This window comes from Patagioenas fasciata, chromosome 6 (genome assembly GCF_037038585.1).
Source record: "Patagioenas fasciata isolate bPatFas1 chromosome 6, bPatFas1.hap1, whole genome shotgun sequence".
NCBI classification, from domain to species: domain Eukaryota; kingdom Metazoa; phylum Chordata; class Aves; order Columbiformes; family Columbidae; genus Patagioenas; species Patagioenas fasciata.
This window is the reverse complement of record NC_092525.1, coordinates 3,544,822-3,564,757: the sequence shown is the minus strand read 5'-3', so window position 1 is coordinate 3,564,757 and position 19,936 is coordinate 3,544,822.

Sequence of the window (19,936 nt, the reverse complement as noted above, 5' to 3'; positions counted from 1 at the left end):
CGCTGACGCATCCCCACACCCCACCACAAGGCCACCTTGCCTTGGCCCCGGCCCCCCGCACAGGCCTTCCCACCAACCCAGCCCCTCCGTAGCAGCACAGTTTCCCAGCATGCACCCCACAAAGACTTTCTTTGCCAGTCACCCCTGGCACTTACAGCAACACACCACACCAGCATCAAGAGCCCTGGGAGTGGAGAGCTGGCCAGGCCCTCACCCCGGCAGGATCCTCTTCCCCCTCCTTTACCTGCTGGCAGACAGACACCTCCCAAGGGATGACCACCCTGCTCCCTTAACTGCTCCCAAGTCCAAGAGCCCAGCCCCTGCTCACCACCCCCACCTCCCAAAACACAGCCAACAGCCCCTGCTCCCATTTTGCCACTTTACCCCCGAGCACGGTGTCTAGGGGTGGGAGGGGGACGCACTAATCACAGATCGTTCCCTGTGCTTAAGGATACATTCTCCTTCTCGCTGGCTCAGCCTGCCCATCTTCCTCCTCACTCTTGACTCGTAGCTCCATCACCTTTCTCCTCTTTTGTCCCCTCCTGACTCACAGGTCCACCACTGTCATCTTCTTTCTTGACTCTGCTTGACTCACAGGTGCGCTCCAATCCTCTTTCGTGATCGCTCTTCTGTGTCAGTACACGGAAGACCGGGCACATGAGAAACTGCAAGAGTCAACAGCATGAGAACAAGCATTAGTGGAAAAATACAAGAACAAAGGACTGTATGCTATGTGATACATCAAGGACAGAGGAGTTGATACAGGATTGATGCATCAAGGACAGAGGGACAGCTTGTGATAGACAAAAAAGGTGTTTATGGCAGTGACTTTGGTGGGAACACAAAACACATCACTTATGTAATGACTAACTTAGCTAATCAACAAATGCTTGAGCAAGTATCATAGCGAGTATAAACACAAGCCTGAATTTGTAATAAACATCTCTCATTGCACCTTAAAAGAGAGTCCGTACCGCATTCGCTACAAATGGCGCCCTGGAACAGGGACTTTCAGTGTGCCTATAAAGGCAGTAGCCGCTCTGGTAGCGAAGCCCAATCGAACCAGGAAACAGGACCGGGAACCAGGACAGTGCGCGCCCACCACCAACGAAAGGTGAGCGATTGGGAACCATGGGAGGGAAGCTATCCCTTAAGCAAAGACAAACCCTGGATGTCCTTCAACATGCGCTACAAACGCAAAATCAGGATGTATCAGGGGTCTGATTGGTGAGTTTATTACAATGGATTGCTAATCATGTGCTAGACTTTCCTACAACTGGTACATTTCAGTTGGAGACATGGCACAAAGATGAATGAGAATTATATGAACAGGTAACGACTGGAGATAAAGCTGCTTGCAAATATTCATCTACTTGGGGAAAAATTATGACTACTAAGATACAGGATACAGGACTGATACATCAGGGACAGAGGGACAGCTTACTATAGAAAAAAATGCGTATATGGCAGTTACATCGCTCATGTAATGTCTAACTTAGCTAAAGAGCAAATGCTTGAGCAAGCATCATAGCGAGTATAAATGCAAACCTGAGTTTGTAATAAATGTCTCTCATGGCACCTTACCGTGAGTCCACGCCAGATTCGCTACACTCTTCCTCATAGGTTCACCACCTTCCTCTCCTTCCTTGCTTTTCCTTTGCACGCTGCTCCACCTGAAGAGAAACACACAGAGGACTGAGCTACACCAGCCCAAGGGCACTACAATCAGACAGGGGCTGAGTCTGGGGGCTGACACCTCCCCACACCCCACAACGAGCCCACCTTGCCTTGGCCCCGGCCCCTCGCACATGCCTTAGAGATATCATAGCTCAGTACAAATCCCCACAGTCCTCACCTGCTGTTGGGTGCTTGCGGAGGGTCACACTCCCTGTGCCCCAGGGCACTGGCCCTACACGGCCAAGCTCGGCAGCGGGACTGTCTGGAGCTGCCGCTGGCTGGTTCTCCAGCTTTAGGGTCACCCGCAGAAGCCCGCTCTCCTCAGCTCTGCACACCCATCCAGTTGCGCCGCCCAGGCAAAGTCAGCTTCACCCTCTGCTCTACACCTCACCTGCAAACAACCAGCTTTCAACTGACAACTGTCCAAAACCCACCGACAAACTCTCCACACCTCAGCCTTTCGTTTGCAACTGCTGCCTCTAGTGCATCTCACAGACAAGCCTTCAAAATCCCCTCATCCTGCAATAACACTCCAGCACTGATCACCTGTGGGAACAACTACCACAATACCATGCAAACACCAACCAGTTCTGGCACGGAAATATCACTTTCTCCTCAAGATTCCACCCTACACCAACTGCTGACAAACACACGCTGTCCTCACCAAAGCCAAACGCTGCAACAACCAGCGACAACTCAAATTTGCGTGGGCGGTGCAAAATTGCAGGGGTGAGCTAACGCAGAGCTGGGCTTGAAAGCTGCAGAATGTACACCCTGTTGTTTAACGTGGCGAGTCACTCCCATTCTGCCTTCTCCCTGGGAGAAGCGCATGAGCAGAGGTTACTTCAAGGCACGATGAGAACGGTTCGGTTCTCCGGGTCTCGGAGGGCGAGAGCGATAAATGTGATCTGTGTCGTGGCGCAGGAACTTCCCATCCACTTGCTTCTCCATTCAGTCTGGTGCTGCAAGAGAAGGAGAGAAAGAAAAAGTTAGGACCGAGTTAACAACCTCATCATCCCTGACCCCTAATCTGCAGGAATCCTAGGAGGCCTGATATAATTTTGCTCATCTCCCTGTCTTTGCTGGAATACTTTACTGTAGAAATTTCTGTCATCAACATTCTCTTAACCGATCTGATGTGTTCATAGTTCCTAGCCCAGCATCCTTTCCTCAAAGTACCTCAGCATTTCCCTTTGAAACCACACCTTAGTGCCATCCCGTCCCAGAGCTACCTCAGCATTTCCCACTGCAGCCTCTGCGATGCCATCTCCTCCCTGAGGTACCTCAGCCTTTACCACCAAAACCTCTCTCCCTTCCGTCCTCTCCTTTAAGTCCCTCACCCTTTCCCGCCAAAGCCTCCCCCGATGTCATCCCCTCCCTGAGGTACCTCAGCCTTTCCTGTCAAAGCCTCCCCCGATATCATCCCCTCCCTGAGGTACCTCAGCCTTTCCTGTCAAAGCCTCCCCCGATATCATCCCCTCCCTGAGGTACCTCAGCCTTTCCTGTCAAAGCCTCCCCCGATATCATCCCCTCCCCGAGGTACCTCAGCCTTTCCTGTCAAAGCCTCCCCCGATATCATCCCCTCCCTGAGGTACCTCAGCCTTTCCTGTCAAAGCCTCCCCCGATATCATCCCCTCCCCGAGGTACCTCAGCCTTTCCTGTCAAAGCCTCCCCCGATATCATCCCCTCCCCGAGGTACCTCAGCTTTTCCCGCCTAAGCTCCTCCCGCGCCGTCCCGCCCTCAGGTTCCTCCGCCGCTCCCTCCGTTCCCGGCCCCCCCCGCCCCTCGCGCCCCCCCTTGGCGCTCCCGACCCGCCGCTGCCCCCTCCCGCTCGCTTTCCTCCCTCTGTCCTGTGTCACTACGGGGGCTCCCCCTCCGCCCCACGGCCCCGCCCGAGCCCCGCGCAGCGCTCAGCGCGGGGCTCCCTTCCCTCACAGCCGCCCGCGTGTTTCCCCCTCGCCCCGGCCTGGGGCCGCGCTGTTGCGGCTGGCTGCCCCTCGCCTTCCTCCTTCCGAAACCAGCCCGTCTGTCACCCTCCAGCCTCGCCCCTCAGCCGGTCCCGGGCCGCCCCGTCCAGTCTCCCCGCTGTCTGCCCGCCCCTCGCTCACCGCCGGCCCCGCCGTTCCTCGCGCGCTGCTCCAGCCGCCGCACCGCCGGCACGCGCTCCGCGGCCCGCGCACTTACGCAGCATGTCCCCGCCCATCCCGCGCAGGAGCCAATCCCGTCCGCGTCCGCCACCGGGCTGCGCCCCCCCCCCCCCCCCCGCCTCCACGCCCGGCACTGGCCCCCCCTGCCCCTCGCCCCCCGTCCCGGAGCCACCGGCGGCCGCAGAGCGGCGCTGTCCGCCCGCAGGGCGGGGCCGGGAGCTTTCAGGCTGCGTCTGCCCGGGACCGAGGGCTCTGCCGCCTGCCCGGGACAGCCCGGGACCGAGGGCTCCGCCGCTGCAGCCCGTTTCGTGCCGCTTGCGCCCCCCAGGTTACACGGCTGCAGCCTTCCTGCTGGTTTAGCTCACACACCTTTCTTCTTTCTAACTGCACAGCAGTTCACACTCACAAAAGTTCGTGCTGGTTGGCATAAGAGTATCTGCATAAGAATTTACAAACATTACAAAGATATACCACAGACCACAGCTTTCTAAGCTTTCAAGTTAAAGTTCCATGTTTAAATAAAACAGACAATACCAGTAGAGCTGTGTACCTCTGTCGTCTTTGTTCAGAAAGAAGTGACAACACCAGAAAACACATTGACAGCCAGTGCTTTGAACAGTGAAGGTGGGATCTACAAAAGTCTGATTAAACTAAACAGCCTCAGGTCTTTATCAAGCTGCAGATCTGCCAGGAATGCTGAAATGCAAGAGTTTACTCCTGCAATATTCCACGATGGAACAGCCACTTCATATCAAATATAATCTCAAAGTTCCAAACCAGTACATTAAAAAGCTACCAGTAAGTATTAGAAGACCACTGCAAGATCTTATTGCTTTTTGAGTTAAATAATAATTTTTCAATAAACCAAAACCCAAACAGGTTCTCAAATCTGTTGCTTATCATCCTGTTCATTCATTAGCACTGCAGCAATCAGTTTTTATACAATGTGTCAACAGAGGCGTCTAAAAAACCCCAAACAAAACTTATTCAAGTCCACGGACACCCCCGCCCTCCTTGCCCCCCCTCACCCTGAGCCCCACGATCACCACTTGGTGCGGGAGAGGAGCACAACTCGACAGACAGAACCAGAAATCCGACTGCGGTAAGAAGGAAACATCGAGGTAGTTACAGCTTCCTTAAACATTCAAAATCTGATGTCTTCCAAAACAAAGCACATCATCCTCATCATTTAAAAAGCAAAGTTGCTTTGTACGTGTCTGATCCTCACACCAGCTGAGTGGTTCTCAAGTCCGCTGAGCTCCACTGTGCAGCCACCCCCACGTCTGTGTCGCCTTGTCTGGAGTCCCCAGTCGCGGGACAGTGAGTGGGGTTGGACTCCAGTGATAAAGAAAAACACAAAGAGTCAAATTGGAAAAGTAATTAAAACAGAAGATCTGAAAGCCAGTTTAATTTTAATAACTTATTTGTACACTGCTATAAGCATATGAAGTATGGGGGTCACGAACTCTTGCTACCACATATGTGCCTTATTACAATAAGCACAGGAAACAAGGAAGTAGCATTCCTTCTATTTTTGATGTAATTATGAGTTAATACATCTCCTGAGATGGCTTCCAGACCTGATTTAGTATCTACACTGTGTTGTACTGCAGATAAATACCTCAGGTCAGCATTAATTGAAGACAATGTGCAGAATGAGCAATATGCAGGTAAGCACAAGATCCTGGATTCCTTACAAGAGTCTACTTCTAAAATTGTCTGAAAATGCTGCAGAAATTGTAGCAGATAAACAACAGTAGCCACATTTTGTCCTATGGCATTTACATAATGTTGATCCACCTGTATTAACTTGTGCCCTTTCGGAACAGAGCTGTAAACTCAGAGTGTCCAAAGACTTCTTTCTTTTGAATAGAATACGCTTAAACTGGCTGTCTTGAACAGACTGGCTGTGCAGACTTGCAGCAGTTGAATGGAGGATGTGATTCCAGTGAATGGAGACAGAAAGAAGATCAGCACAAAAGCAGCAATGACAGACCAGAGACACCCACCTAAAGCCTACGGAGACCAAAAAAAGTCGTCGCGTGGGCTTAGCAGTTGGGGAACCAGACCAAACAGCCTGGTTATTCTCCACCAGGAGGGTCTTTATCTGGCCATGATCATGTCATCAATGGAGAAACTCACCATCATCAGACAGAGTGCAGCCGTGGGCAATGAGAGCAGCAAATCCAGCACCGACACGGTGTCAGAGTTTGTACAGACAATGAACACGCTCACGGGTCTTGTTCAATACTTTACACACTATTCTGAAAAGAGACACTGATTTAACTGTTGCACAGCACATACTGTCACTTTACACAACTTGGAGAAACAAAGCAAGCTCATAAAGTTCATACTCCATACATCAGGATAGGAGGTTACTCATAAAATGCAATCATCTCTGCCAGATACAGGCAAATGCACATATTTATTTGAAGCAAATTCCAAGTTTATACCGTCATCTCAGGTCAAATTCTGCTATCAGACACAGGACACACAGCTCAAATGCCAACAGCTCATAAGAAAGCTTCACAAGAGAATGAACTAAACATACAGCTATGGAATCAAGTGTGTTTTATCAATACGTCAAATGCAACTCTAATTCCCCTAGGCCCTCACGTTAATAGAAACCCCACAGAGTTTCTAGAAAGAATGTCCATAAAATTGACATGCGACATTACCCTCAGTGAGTCTCCTGAACCAGACGGCAGAGCAACCGACCCGCAGCAAGGACAACACAGAACAGACAGTTCTGCTGGAAACGCAAGGAACGGACTAAAAGTAACCATTCTGCATTACAGAATTAATGCATTGTGTCACTTTGTGTAGATAATTCACCCATAAAAATCAGTAAATATGAAGGCCACCCTTACTGATAAATGCCTATATGTTTGTAGTCATGTTTAATAAAACACACTTTGTGAGGGTTTTTTGGCTCAAGAAGGACACTGGATCAGTGTGCTTTGGGTTATTTCTGTAAGGAGCCATAACTCAACAGAAAGATAGCTTTAAGAAAGCGTGCAATTAGCTATTAATTGGACAAAATAAGTGTAGTTAGCACATAATAAATAGTTTTAAATGGTCTCACAAGTAGTTCATGTGATACATTTCCCTCAGGGTCTCCTGATATCTCCCATTCATTTCTATTAAACCTGCTGAAATGAAGCTGTGTGTGTTTCATTTCAGTGATCTACAGGGAATTCAAACCAACAATAACAACTTGCCGTATTATCAGAAACAGTTTCTAAAGAGTAAACACAACAATATAGGAGGGGGGAGTGGAAGAAACACCACCTGGATTCATTTTCCCATATCAATTCTTATGAAAATACCCACAATAGGATGCACTTATCAGCAAGGTATACAACTGCACATCTACACACAACATAACTGCATGTAATCGCACATTTTTGACCATATTAACTACAAATTGGGCAGCTATAAAATACGTCAGTTATACCTTCATTTACTTCCAGAAATCTCCACTGAAATTATTTTGTTGCTTAAATTACTGTATAATGTGCACTTTATTAATGTATTATACATTAAGTATACAAACATGTTATGAAAAAACAAATCTAGTCCCAATACCTTTGTGAGTTTTAAAGGACGCCGGTGGGTAACGGTGAACAATCAACAGTCATCCGGGTAAAACACCCATGGGCAGAGCTGAAACTTGTTTTCATTGGTAGGTTGTGTTTTTCTGCAAGTTGTGTTATCATACCTACATACAGCAAATAAAGATTTGACCCAAATTACATACCTTTATGTGCATACACACACGCACATGTTTGTGTTGTACAAAGATGCACACTGTTACTGAGATGTATAGGCATTGAATGTGTCAGGTAAGTAACATGACAAGAGGCTTGAGAGGTGGGTCTGCAGGGAATTCTCTAAGTAACATATTAATGCAACAAATCTGGTGGCATAAAGCTACGGGGGAAAAAAATCCAGCGGAGAATCAGATAAATTCACGTGTTCTTTAAAGACAGCTCATGCATTCAACCAACTCCCAGGTGGGCCTGGCTGTGGAAAGGAAAGTTTGCTTGAGCACTTAGCGCCAGTGTCTGATGAGCAGACAAAACACCAACTGCAGACCGGGGACCCCCAGTTCTCAACCAGTTCATGGCTCTGAGCATCTTCTTTCCACACACTGCGGGTAACGCTTTACATCTGCAATCCCCTCCCTAAACCCATCTTGTTCCTGGCTGAGAAGATACCAGATGTGGGAACTATTGCATGATAGAAGAATTTGTGCTGTTAAATCACAGGATTCTGAGCACTGCAGATGATCACAGTGCGGTGCTGCCCTGAGAAGAAAGGACGAGTGACTCTTGGTGTTCCCTGCTGCTCACTGCCCTGATCCTGCCCACCCTCATGTTCCAGCCACTCAGACCCCGGCCAGAATGACTGAGACAGGAGGGTCTCTTAAGGATGTTTTGTTTTGTCCAGATACCTTTAATTTGCTTATATACACAGATTTCATAAGAGGAAGCACTTGATTTCACCGATGACACGATTTCTCCAGTAACGCATCTCACCAAGATTGCCAATTGACAGTCCCCTTAGGATGAGAGAACGTTCATGTTGAACAAACCATGAACACTTGTAGTGATTGAAACTGGGGGTTTTTCAGACAAGCACCATCTGCCTCCTGCGCCAGAGACTCAACAGAATTATGTCTCAGACATTATGGCAACAACAGCTCATCCCGCAGCGATGGGTCACTCAGAGCGAAAACAATCCCGTATGGACACCGTGTCCAGCAGCAGATGGGGCACTCAGGAGAAGGTGAATCGCGATTTACATCCCAACACCAGCCGAGGCCCGCAGACAAAGGCCGCGGGCTGACATGGGAGGGGACGGGCCTTTCGTTCTCCTTCTTTGCTTCTCTTTTCCTTTCCTACACCCTTATTTCATCTCCTCTCCCTCTATGAGCAGTATAACCTAAGGCTTAGAGCCACAAAACTCCTTTGTGTAAACCCTTTGGCTGTTAAACTGTTCACCAATTTGGCTTAAGTAGCGTAAATCTTCCTGCTAATTGGGCCAAGCTGCAAAATAAAAGGTGTTGGGGTTTTTTTGTTTATGGTCCTTGAGTACCCCATATACTCTTTTCTAACTAAGGGGACCTGAATCGGAGTCACCTCCCCACACACGGACAGCTGGGGACGTTCTGCAATGAAAACTTGTATGGAGAGGGGAACACACTGAATAGGTCAATCCAGCATTTAATAAAAGCAACAGAGTTAGCTCTTGAATTAACATTGATAACATGCTCTGCTATATTGTGGCCAGTTGCGATTGGAAACAGCGCAGTTACAAGTTCGGTGTGCATGGTCCTCTGTATACACGAAGACATCCAGCCAGCTTTAGTCACGCACCTGATCTTTCCTTCGTGTTACAGATCTCTGCAATGAAAGCTGGGAGCAACAAACATTCAGCTTTCTGATGTGTCATTAAAGAGATTTTTCTGCATTTACTACAACCTTGACCGAGCCTGTACCTGATTGCTTTAACTGGCATTAGATAAGTCATTGAGGAAGCAGTCAAGTCAGCCCGCGAGAAGACACGGAGAGGTGACAAAGTTCTAAGTCCCTAGGATGCTGGCACACCAGCACGAACACAGGCAAGCAGAAGCCTCCAACGCATTGGCAGAAATATCCTACTCAGGTACAGCAGGCAAATGCAACTTATAATGGAACGGTTACAATATGCTTGGTAGAAAAAAGCTGAGGTTCCGCTGCCTCAGGCGCACAGCGGTTACTGCTGTGTCTGGTCTAACCCAGATCCAGTAGTGAGCTACACGTGTTTATCTTGGTTTGATATTTGTAGTGCACGTGTTAACGTACAGATCAATATACAAGACAAGGTCTGATGAACAAAATCTCTCTCTGAAAGATCCTGAAGTGATCACTGGAGTGATTTTCAAGGCAAAGATTCTGTCTGTCTCCAGCTCCCAGAAGACTTCAGAGGTGAAATTCTCTATAAATCCTGAGGGGGAAAGAGGGGGTTGTAAGGAACATGAACCTGAAGAACATTCAGTAGCTCTCCCGGGCGCTCTGTGACGGAGCCTCCCCTGTTCACCAGCTCCTGAGGCTCCAGGGGCTGCAACACGGGGCACAACGCGCTCACAGACTGAACCTGCGCTGAGCGAGAAAATGCCTTCCTGATGAAGCTTTAACATCAACACACCAACTATTGCTTGTCCTTCAAGGAAACTATCTTGTTATAAGCATTTATAGCTCTATTGTCTATTTATGCTTTTAGCAATAAGCGCTTTTATCCACATTTCATTTTGGTGCACCTGGTAAGACATGTGATTGAAGGTGACAGATAAGAGCAGGGCACTCTTTTAATCCCTAAGACAGGACCCTGGGAAAACTTCACAGGAATCAGTTCTTCACTACATTGCTGCTCCTTGCATTCACAGGCCAGCAGAAAAGCACGGGCCGAGGTGAGAACCGCCCGCAGAAGGGGCTGCCAGACACTGTTCTGGCTGATGCTCTGCCAGGACGTGCTTCGTTTTCTGTCCGGTGCTGTGCGGGGGGAACACGGAACATCTGCACGAAAAACCTGCGCTTGGCTCGTGCAGCGTCTGTGTCACGGGAACCAACAGCCACGTCCCATCGCTGACCTCGCGTGTTCACACAGCTGACTCAGTGATCGATACAGGTTTATCTGCATTACAAGCACAGCCGAGCCAGGTCAAGAGTGCTTCTTAAGAACCATTTTCAAAATGATCTTTCTAGACAATAGAGACTGATTTATCTTATTTTGTCTTACCTAAAAGCTAAGAAAGTATTTAATTTCTAGTAAGAAAGATGCCTAATTTTCTTTTGGCTATTAAAAATTGTATTAACCTCCAAAAATAAGAGAGTAAATGTCTGTTAACACTTTTTCCTTTTATGCTGATGTGAAGAAAATTCCTCTCTCATCCTGGTACTGTCAAACAGGATGAACATTTACAGAGAATGAGAGTGGGGAGTGATGAAAAAGTCAACAGCTTTTGCAGTCAGTTTGTATAAATTAAGATAAACGTGATATTGAAGCAAACCCAAATGTTTCTAACGTTCTCCTATAGAATCTCCTGCTGCTGTACAATAAGATACACTCTCAGACTATGACAACATTAGTCCGTGTCTTTGTAAGGCGCAGTCTTTTTCCTACCATATCATGCATAGGTGCCACACTTCTATATAGCCAGGTAACTGCTCATCTAAGGTGCATTTTGAAACATACCTTATCCTGCTTTGGAACCTGTGCCGAAATGGAAAGCAGTTGCTCTGTATCCAGGAATTTTGAGATAACTGTAAAACAAAAGTAAACAGATCAGAAATTGAATGGAAATCATAACAAAATCTATTTTTTTTTTTTATGAACTTTTGTTAATCTTTTTCTTCCATTCTATCTTCACAAATTATTTACCAGGGAAAAAACAGGTTAAAAATTGCTGCTATCTAAATTATGTTGTCATAACTACACAGACTGTACCGAAGCATGTAGCGATTATTTTACAGGTGGACATATATCAATTTGGTAATATTCTTTTAGTGTGATTGAATCACACGTCTCTTGTGATAAAGATCAAGATGACACGATCCAGCTCCAGGTGCACTGACTCATACTCTGCTGTTGTGTTCTGTTTAGTTTGTCTGGACCACTATGAAGCAACAGGAAAAAACACCCATACACAACAACAGAACATCAGTGATGCCTTTATTTGTTTTTAATGTATACATTATGTACACCCGAATACTTCCAACTAGTCACAGAGGTAGAGACAAACTCACATTCTTTGAAAAAGGTATTGGCTGACTTCTACCCATTTAATCTGAGAAATTCGCTTTTCTTAGCAAAATCCTTGAGAAAAACATCACTATCATAATAAAGATTATTTCCACTACGTGTCACCTGGCAAATAATTACAATTCAAACATATTGAGTCACGTTGCATACTTTCACAGATTAGAAAGAAAGTGTTTTAACATAAATTGAATATGATGCATTAAAAATAAACTACTACTTAGTTGAATACACTCAGAAAACCAAAGACGGTAAATGTCAAATGAGGGTTCCAGGTAAGAGTACCCTACAGATTTGAAGCGCGCTTTGGGGACACCCAGCGCCTCCTGTTCACTGTACATTATGTGAACTGCAGCAGCTGAGACCCTGGGATGTGTGACCTGCAAAAACCATGAACATTAAAGTAACGTTTATAAATCACAAACATGTTATTTGGCTTCTTTATGGACTGAAAGTGACAGGAGTGAAGCATCTAAATGTGATCTGTCCCACATTCATTCTTCACCACCCTGCAGCGGTTCTAGCAGGAGCTTCACACGTTTTCCCCCATTTAAGAGTTTAGATGCCAAAATATCCCAATAAGAACCATAATGCTTGTTTACATCTAGAATTGTCTTAAATATACGTCCTCCTATGCATGTTACAGAACACTGTAACCCTGCTTTGTATATTAACATGTAAAACATGCCACTAAAACCGTATCAATTAACTGACTAGACAAAGTTTTCCTCTGGAATTTAACACGTGCATTAAAACTCCTCCAAACCGAAGCCCAGCTCTACTAGGCCGTCCCACAAGCGCAGGGCTTGAGCTCTGGTTTGAGCCCGATGCCGCACTCCCCGCGCCGGGCTGCAGTACCGCGCTGTGGCCACCGGGCGGCAGCACCAGCGACACCCGGCGGGCGGTGCACCGCGGGAGCACCGGGGCGCCACCGCGCATGCGCGGAACCGGGGCTGAACGTCCGCGTGCGTGCGGGGGTGACCTGCACCGGGGTGACCACCCGGGATCACCCACAGCAAACGAGTCACCCGGGACAACGCGGAACAGAGAATCCGCTCTAGAGAACCACCCCACCCAGAGAACCCTCCTCGGCGGAACCTCCCGGCGGCCCGTTCGAGCTCTCTAGTGCCCTATTTGCGTAGCCACGCCTCTGATTTGCATTTCTCCGCCCCATCCTCGCCCCGCCTGTCGTTCCCACGCGCCCCGCCCCTCCTCTTATCTCTCGCAATCTGATTTGCAGGCTTCGAATCTCAATTTGCATTCTCCCCGCCTACTCACCTCCCTGCCCAAGCCCCGAGGAGATTTGCATATCCGGCACGACGCTCTGCTCTGTTCTGTTTCTATTCGACCCCATCTATTTCTATTATTTCTACTTCTATTAATTCTCGTTCTATTTCTTTTCCTGTTTTCTGTTTCTTTCCCTGCGAAGTACAAACCACACCTGATCTCACAGATGTCCAGTGTAACCTGCAGCTGCTTTTGGTAAATATGAGCAGAACTTTACAGCACACGGTTTTCCCAGCAACATGAAGCAGAGAGCGTATTCAAAAAAAAAAAAAAACAAAAAAACACACAAACACAAAGACGACACACAGCCTTGTAAGTCGGGTGATTAATTCTATTCAGTACGCTTTTACTTAAGTTAGATTACAAGAAAACTAAATTGGGCTCGCCCAGTGCCCTGTGAGTAGTCAAAACCATCACCACACAGTCAGTCATTCAGCAGAGAGCTCGCAGCAGCTCCCCGGCTGCCGCAGTTATGGAACGAAGCGTCTGGCTCGCACACAGAGCCCCCCAGCCCCTGCTCCCACCGCTGACCAGGTGCGGGTGCCGTTCCGCTCCCTGGGGGCAGCTCAGGCCTTTCCCTCAAGTGCACCCGCCAGAGACATTTCCGGGTAAGGATGAGTTTTTTAATCCTTTCTATAAACAGAATTTCTTTGCATTTTAAAAACCTTGTACATCACTGACATTGACTCCTATGTCTCTTTTTACACATACGTATGTATTTAGGGAATATATTTGATTCATATATATCATCTATTTCCACTGTAATATATATCTACTTAGGCATCTACACACTTGCGTATGCATTTACATGTATATATCTGCTTAAACTTATACAGAATATCTGTTTATGCTTATATATATCACCACTTATTATCTAGAATATCCATTTATACTTACGCACCTGTTTAGCCTTCTCTTTGGACACAAATATCTTTCTAGACTTGCAGATGTTGGCATATTGTTACAATCATATTATTACATTTATGTATATTTAGACAGAGCTATCGATTCACACTTGGCGTGTGGCACGATGAGCAGTGACACGTGGCCAGCTGCACGGCTCAAGCACGAGGGACACCCCGACCTGCCAGGGAAAAGCGCCACTGAGAGCCAGACAGAAACAAAGTACGTCAGAGCACGCTGTCAAATATTGGGGAAACACTCATAGCATCCAGTTGCCTCTCTTTTTCAGTTTTTAGAACAAATACCCATCTGCTTAAGTACACCTAATAAATTATATGCTGCACCTACTCAACAATTACTCTTAACTATGGAAGTCAACATGTAAATTAGACCATTTTATTTGCTTTAAGTTTCATTGATAGGAAAATCAGTGAGATAGAAGACATGGGTTTACTTTAAAAAATAAATAAATATCCCCATTCCTGCAGTGCAGCATAAGGCTACGAAAAAGGAGCGTCAGACTCACGAACACTTTTGGCTGCACTGCAGCACACAGGGGAACACGTTTCTGTGACCGTGACAGCTCGACTGTCGCAACCGGGAACCCAAAGCCCAGCGGTGCCACCAACCTTTGCCAGGCCTGCTGTGCTGGGCTCTGCGGAAGGAAATGGACTTTGGTTGGTTGTTTCAAAGAAAATGAACAGTCCTGTTGTTGATGAGGCCACTGCCCACTACATCACCTGGGAAGATCCACTCGGAGGGCAGGTTCATAAAATGCAGCTTCTTGGAATGAGGAATGCTGCCGTTTTGGAAGATTTCTTACCAACTGAAGTCAGAACTACACACTGTAGGTTAAGAGAAAAAAGTCACTATTGAAACAATAACTCATCCAAACCACACATGGATTCACCGCCACCAGTTACGAGGCTGAAAGTGCTTCTTGGGATCACCTGGCAAACACGCAGAACAAAACCGATTTGCCCAGGTGCCTGTATCTCTGTCAGCTTTTTGAGTACTATTCTAAGATATTTTAAAAACCTATTGAGTGAAAAAGAACAAAGCATTTGTCATTGAATCAGGTTGTTTCTTCTGGACATCTGAACTCTTACAAACACCTCCTTTCCTCTTTTAGTACAAAATCATTTCCATAGTATCATTCAATAGTAAGCCCACAGAAACAGAAGATTACGCTTTCAGGAAGAGAAAATAACCAGAGGGAGGTGAGCTCTGCACAGGTGTACCGTGCTCCAGAACAGACCTTATTTTTAGTACTCCTGGTAAAATATTTCGTATTAAAAATATAGAAGGAGAGTCGGTGCATTCTTAATGTTAACTTTAAAGTCCACTCTACAAGTACCTGAGGAAAAGTGCAGACACGCGTCCTAGCCGTACCTTGTACGGGCAGACCGCTCTGGATTCCTTCTGTCTGTCTGGTACTTCTGTAGCAGAAGACGGGGCAACCGCGGTGAAACGGTGGCAGCAGACATCCAGCTGAAAGAGGAAAAGCCCTTCAGAACAAAGCTGGAGAGGAACCTGACACTTCCTTTTTTCTTGTGAAGGCTACAGTTGAGTGGAGAAAAAAGTATTTTGCACCATCTTCAGTACAGCTGTTGATACGGCCACTGGAGCGTTTGCGTTTTTTGGATAACCAGGCCATTTTTGACTCATTGGCAGTCTGAGTTCCCTAGAACACATTTTCCCAGATACACACAGAACACAGACACAGATATCACCCAAGTATAGCCAAGATTTCCTTCCTCGCCCTGGATGCTGTCATTGAAGAGCCCAGCAGCCCATCCGTCCTCGTGAACCGCCCCACTGGAAAAAAACAAAAATTATCTTTTCCAGGCTGTTTCTTCAAAGGGTAAAGATATTTTAAATTGCAGTTATCTTTTCCAACAAAGTGATTTTGTGATTCCTTTGAAAAGGAGGGTAAGCTTGCCAGAGAAAGATAGCGACAGGGAGCAAGACAAGGTGACACAGAGAGAGGGGCAAAAGGGCCAGGGAGCAGGGCAAAGGGAAGAAGAGGCCAAAATGAGAGACAAGGAGCAGGAGACAGAGACGGTGGGAAAAATCCTAGAATGGGCAGTGGGAGAGACAGACAAAGGAGAAGTGGGCGCCGGGCTGCGGGACAGAGACAGGAAGGAGGAAACGCAGTGACAGGGAGCAGGGCAGAGCGACAGAGAAACAAAAACAAAGAGGGAAGAGGACAGAGAAACCAGGAGTAAGACAAGGAGAAGGGCAGAGAAACAGGAACCGGGCTGGGTAGGGAGCAGGACCAAGAGATGGGGCGAGGATGGAGATGGAGGAAGAAACCTGGGATGGCCAACAGGACAGGGAAGAATATAACTGTGGGTAGGGAGCAGGACACAGGGATACAGCGAGAAACAATGGGACAGGGAGCAGCATTAAAGGTCAGAAAGAATAAGAGATGAACAGGAAGGAGGAATGGAACGCCGAGATGCTGAACAAAAAACGCCAGCAACAGTGAGCGAGACAAACGAATAGAGAGAGAAGGGCAAGGCAGGAAGAAGAGAGATAGGAAGGTGGGAGATAAGAGCTGCACGTACAGGTACTGAGAAGAAAAGAACAGCAGGGAACAGGCCAGAGAAACTGTGGGGAAAAAAAGAGACTATGCAGATCAAGACAAAGATATGGAAAAGGGAAAAACAGCTATAGAAGATGGAGCAGGACACAAAAATAGAGAGAAAAGGAGAGGTATAGGGAAGCAAAATTTTAAAATAATAATAATAAACCAAAACCACCACCAAGGAGGGGCAGGGAGGCACTAGGACGTGCAAGTGGGGGACGAGGCCCCGAGGGCCAGGGACTCACAGCGGCTCTCGCTTTCGGTGGCTGCCAGGAGGCTTCTAACAGCTCAGACGCTCCCGTCTCCTTCTCTCCTCCCTTCCTCTCCGGTAACTCGGGGCGCTCGGCCGTCCTCAGCCTAGGAGAACACGGTGGGGTGTCAGGGCTCCTACGAGACGAGGCTTCGGGGACATGGAGCCTCGCTGGCTCGCTCGCCAGGCAGCCGTCCCGCTCCAGGATACGCGCACGGACCCTGCCGCGCACGTTGGCCCCCGGCCCGCCGCACGCCGCGCAGAGGGAGCCTTCGCCACCCGGAGAGAGGGGCTCGCTCTCTCGCCCGCCGCAGGAAGCGGACGTAGGGCCGACGGCCCCGCATTTCTTCCTCTTAACCTCTCCCCAACCTCTCTGCCTCCAGCAGCAGCAGCCCCCGTCCACGCACGGGACGTGCTCCCCTGTCCCTTCTCCCGCCACGCTGCCAGACGAGCCTCGCCAGCCCGAGGCGGGCGCAGCCAACGGCATCCCCCGGGCTGGGAGCGAACGGCCACATCCTCAGCGCGGCCTCTGGGAGAGGGAGAGAAGAAGCAGCGGCCGTTAGCACCGTAGCTCATCCCTGCCCCAGCCTGCTCCTTCCGCAGGGGCCACCGGAGAGGTGCCGAGGGCCGGCTTGCTGCCTTCACGACGGGGCTAGGGAGCGGCCCAGGAACACGGGACGGGCTCGCAGGAGCTGCCGGAGCTGGGGGCGGCTGCACGGGGCGAGCGGGGCCGCGGGAGGAGGCTCGGGGGGAGCTCTGGCGAGCTGGGGACGCACCCGGCATCTGCCCCCGGCCGGCTGTTGCCTCCTGCTCCTCTGCCGCACGCTGGGGACGGAGGACGGCGCCGCGTCTCCCACCCGGGCGCTGCTCCCCAGGTTCCATTCCCCGCCTGGGCTGGGGGGTCTGCTGAGCATCGGGCGTTCACAGCTCCCCCTCAGAAACACAGAAATTCCAAATTAGAGTTCAGCCTCTGAAAAAAATAGAGCAGGAGAAAGCAGAGGAATTAGTCAGAAGAAGGGACAGGAGAGCAGCTGAGCTAACGGAGGATTCGAGGGAAACGGGCCACCTCAAAACACAAGGCATCCTCAAAAAACCAGAGCAACTGCAGCAACGCCAGACAGCATTAAGACAAACTGACACCGTTTAGGACACGCTCAGCATAAAAGCAAACACATCCAGCGGTGCAGGAAAGCATCTCGCCCCTTCCCCACAGCACCGCCACAGGACACAGCCCTGTGAGGCCACGGGATGGGCTCGTACTGAAACGGAGAAATAAGCTTGACAGCAGAGTCAATTACACCGTTAAGCAGGCAATGTTCCTTTCATCTGCACTGGGGAGCTCTGGGGGTCGTCCTCTGTAAGTGCGCCCACGACTGGATACTCTTGCATTGCTTATAGTCACACAGCTGCTACACATTAATTACAATTGTTTTAAATTTTAAACATACAATATATCTAGCCTAAGAAATAATTGATGAAGTTAGTTATAAATGTTTAGTTTCTCACTCACAACACATCTATTAGTTAAATATAAACTAAGCTCTCAGCTTCTAAACAATGTGTTATTAAATCTTCTGTCTCCCTCTTGTCGTGCAGAAGGATCTAAAAGGTGAAAAACATCCCCTCATCGTGCAGGCGGTCAGAAAGCATTTACCTCACGTGAACCGGTTAATGAAGGGTACATCTTCTATAACTTCATCGCAGTATACATTAACTTGGTAGCTTCTCTTGAATTCCCCCCTTTTCAATATACTTGCAAACTCTTTGGCAGTATAAATCTACGAAATATTATCATCTCGTGTTGTGGTACAGCACAATTATTTGTTACCCACTAGCGGTACCAAACAGAACACTGTAGCGTAATGTAAGTAAAAACGACTAGCATCAAAATCAGAGTCCTAAGATCAATGCTGACAGAACTGCGAAGACGCAGCTCCTGCCGGTTCTGACGTTGGTTTCTGGCACTTCTGACCGCTTCGGGTCAAACGGCGCCTCTTCCCCCGGCCGTGCGCTGCAGTACCCGAGTTTCGCCACAGGGCGGCAGCACTGAGACCGCCGCGGCAGCCCCGGGCGAGCGGTCGTGCCGCGTTTCGCGGGAACCTCGCAAAATAAACCCCAGAACGCTTAGAGATAATGGGCTAGCAGACTTGATTTAATCTTTATTTACCATTGTAAAAATAAAGCTTTCCCCCTTTAATTTTTGTCATGCATTGTAATTCATAGAGATATTGGAGCCCGTCCTACCTGAACTGTAGAAAAGACAGCAGCCATGTCTATTTTTAAATAAAGTCTAAATCAATTTGGGAAACAGGTAAAGGGGTGTAGCAAATGAGGCACAGACGATCCTGTTTTATCTCAGAAGGCTTTGGCGTATTTACAGCTTTAGGCACAGCGTGTCCAATCCCGTATAAAATGCACTGTCCATACCAATTCAGCCTGTCCCCCGATATAAGGACATCAGGATGCCACCCTGCATTCACCAAGGGACAATCCTGATCTAATGTTCTCTGTGTATTCTACACCAATATCTGTTCGTCAACAAACCTTTTACTGGTTTCAATTTCTTTCCCTGATTGTCCTTTTTCAAATACAATGCGTATGTAACATTTTGTATTGTGTAATATGCATTATATAATAGACAATATATGATTTAAAACATATATCTTACTATATATTACATGTAGTGCATTGCTATACTACACATCTCAAGGTATACCCACCCAGACCTGTGCAGCATATTAATATTCTTTACAGTGGCCACCATTAATTACAATATTCAATCAGATTCCCCCTGGTAGCTTTCCCCAGGGAGTCAAACGATCCTTTTCCAATGTCACAAAATACAGCCGGGGGGACTTCTTTCGAATCCCTCCTGTCCCTTGTCCACTACCTATTTCACAATCACAATAACAAACAATTGGTTAACCGTAAGTATTGGACTATAAAATCACCCAAGACACAAGTAACAACAAATCACTAAAGACACAAACAATTATACAATTGCTAAGGCACAAACAGCAAAATCACTAAAGGTACCTTTATCAAATTACTGTTCCCTTGTTTTTCTCTTTTATTTATTGTTTTCTCATTTTCCTCTTTAGTTTTTTATTTCTTTTTAATTTACCCAATTTACCAAAATGCGCAGACCCAATGCGCTGGTGTCGCCCACGTCTCGCGCAGGCAGCCTGCAAACAAACCAGACTATGAAAGTGCCTTATCTCATTGATGGGGTTTTACCCACGTCTCGAGCTGGCCCGAGGATCCGTGATCCCTTCCGG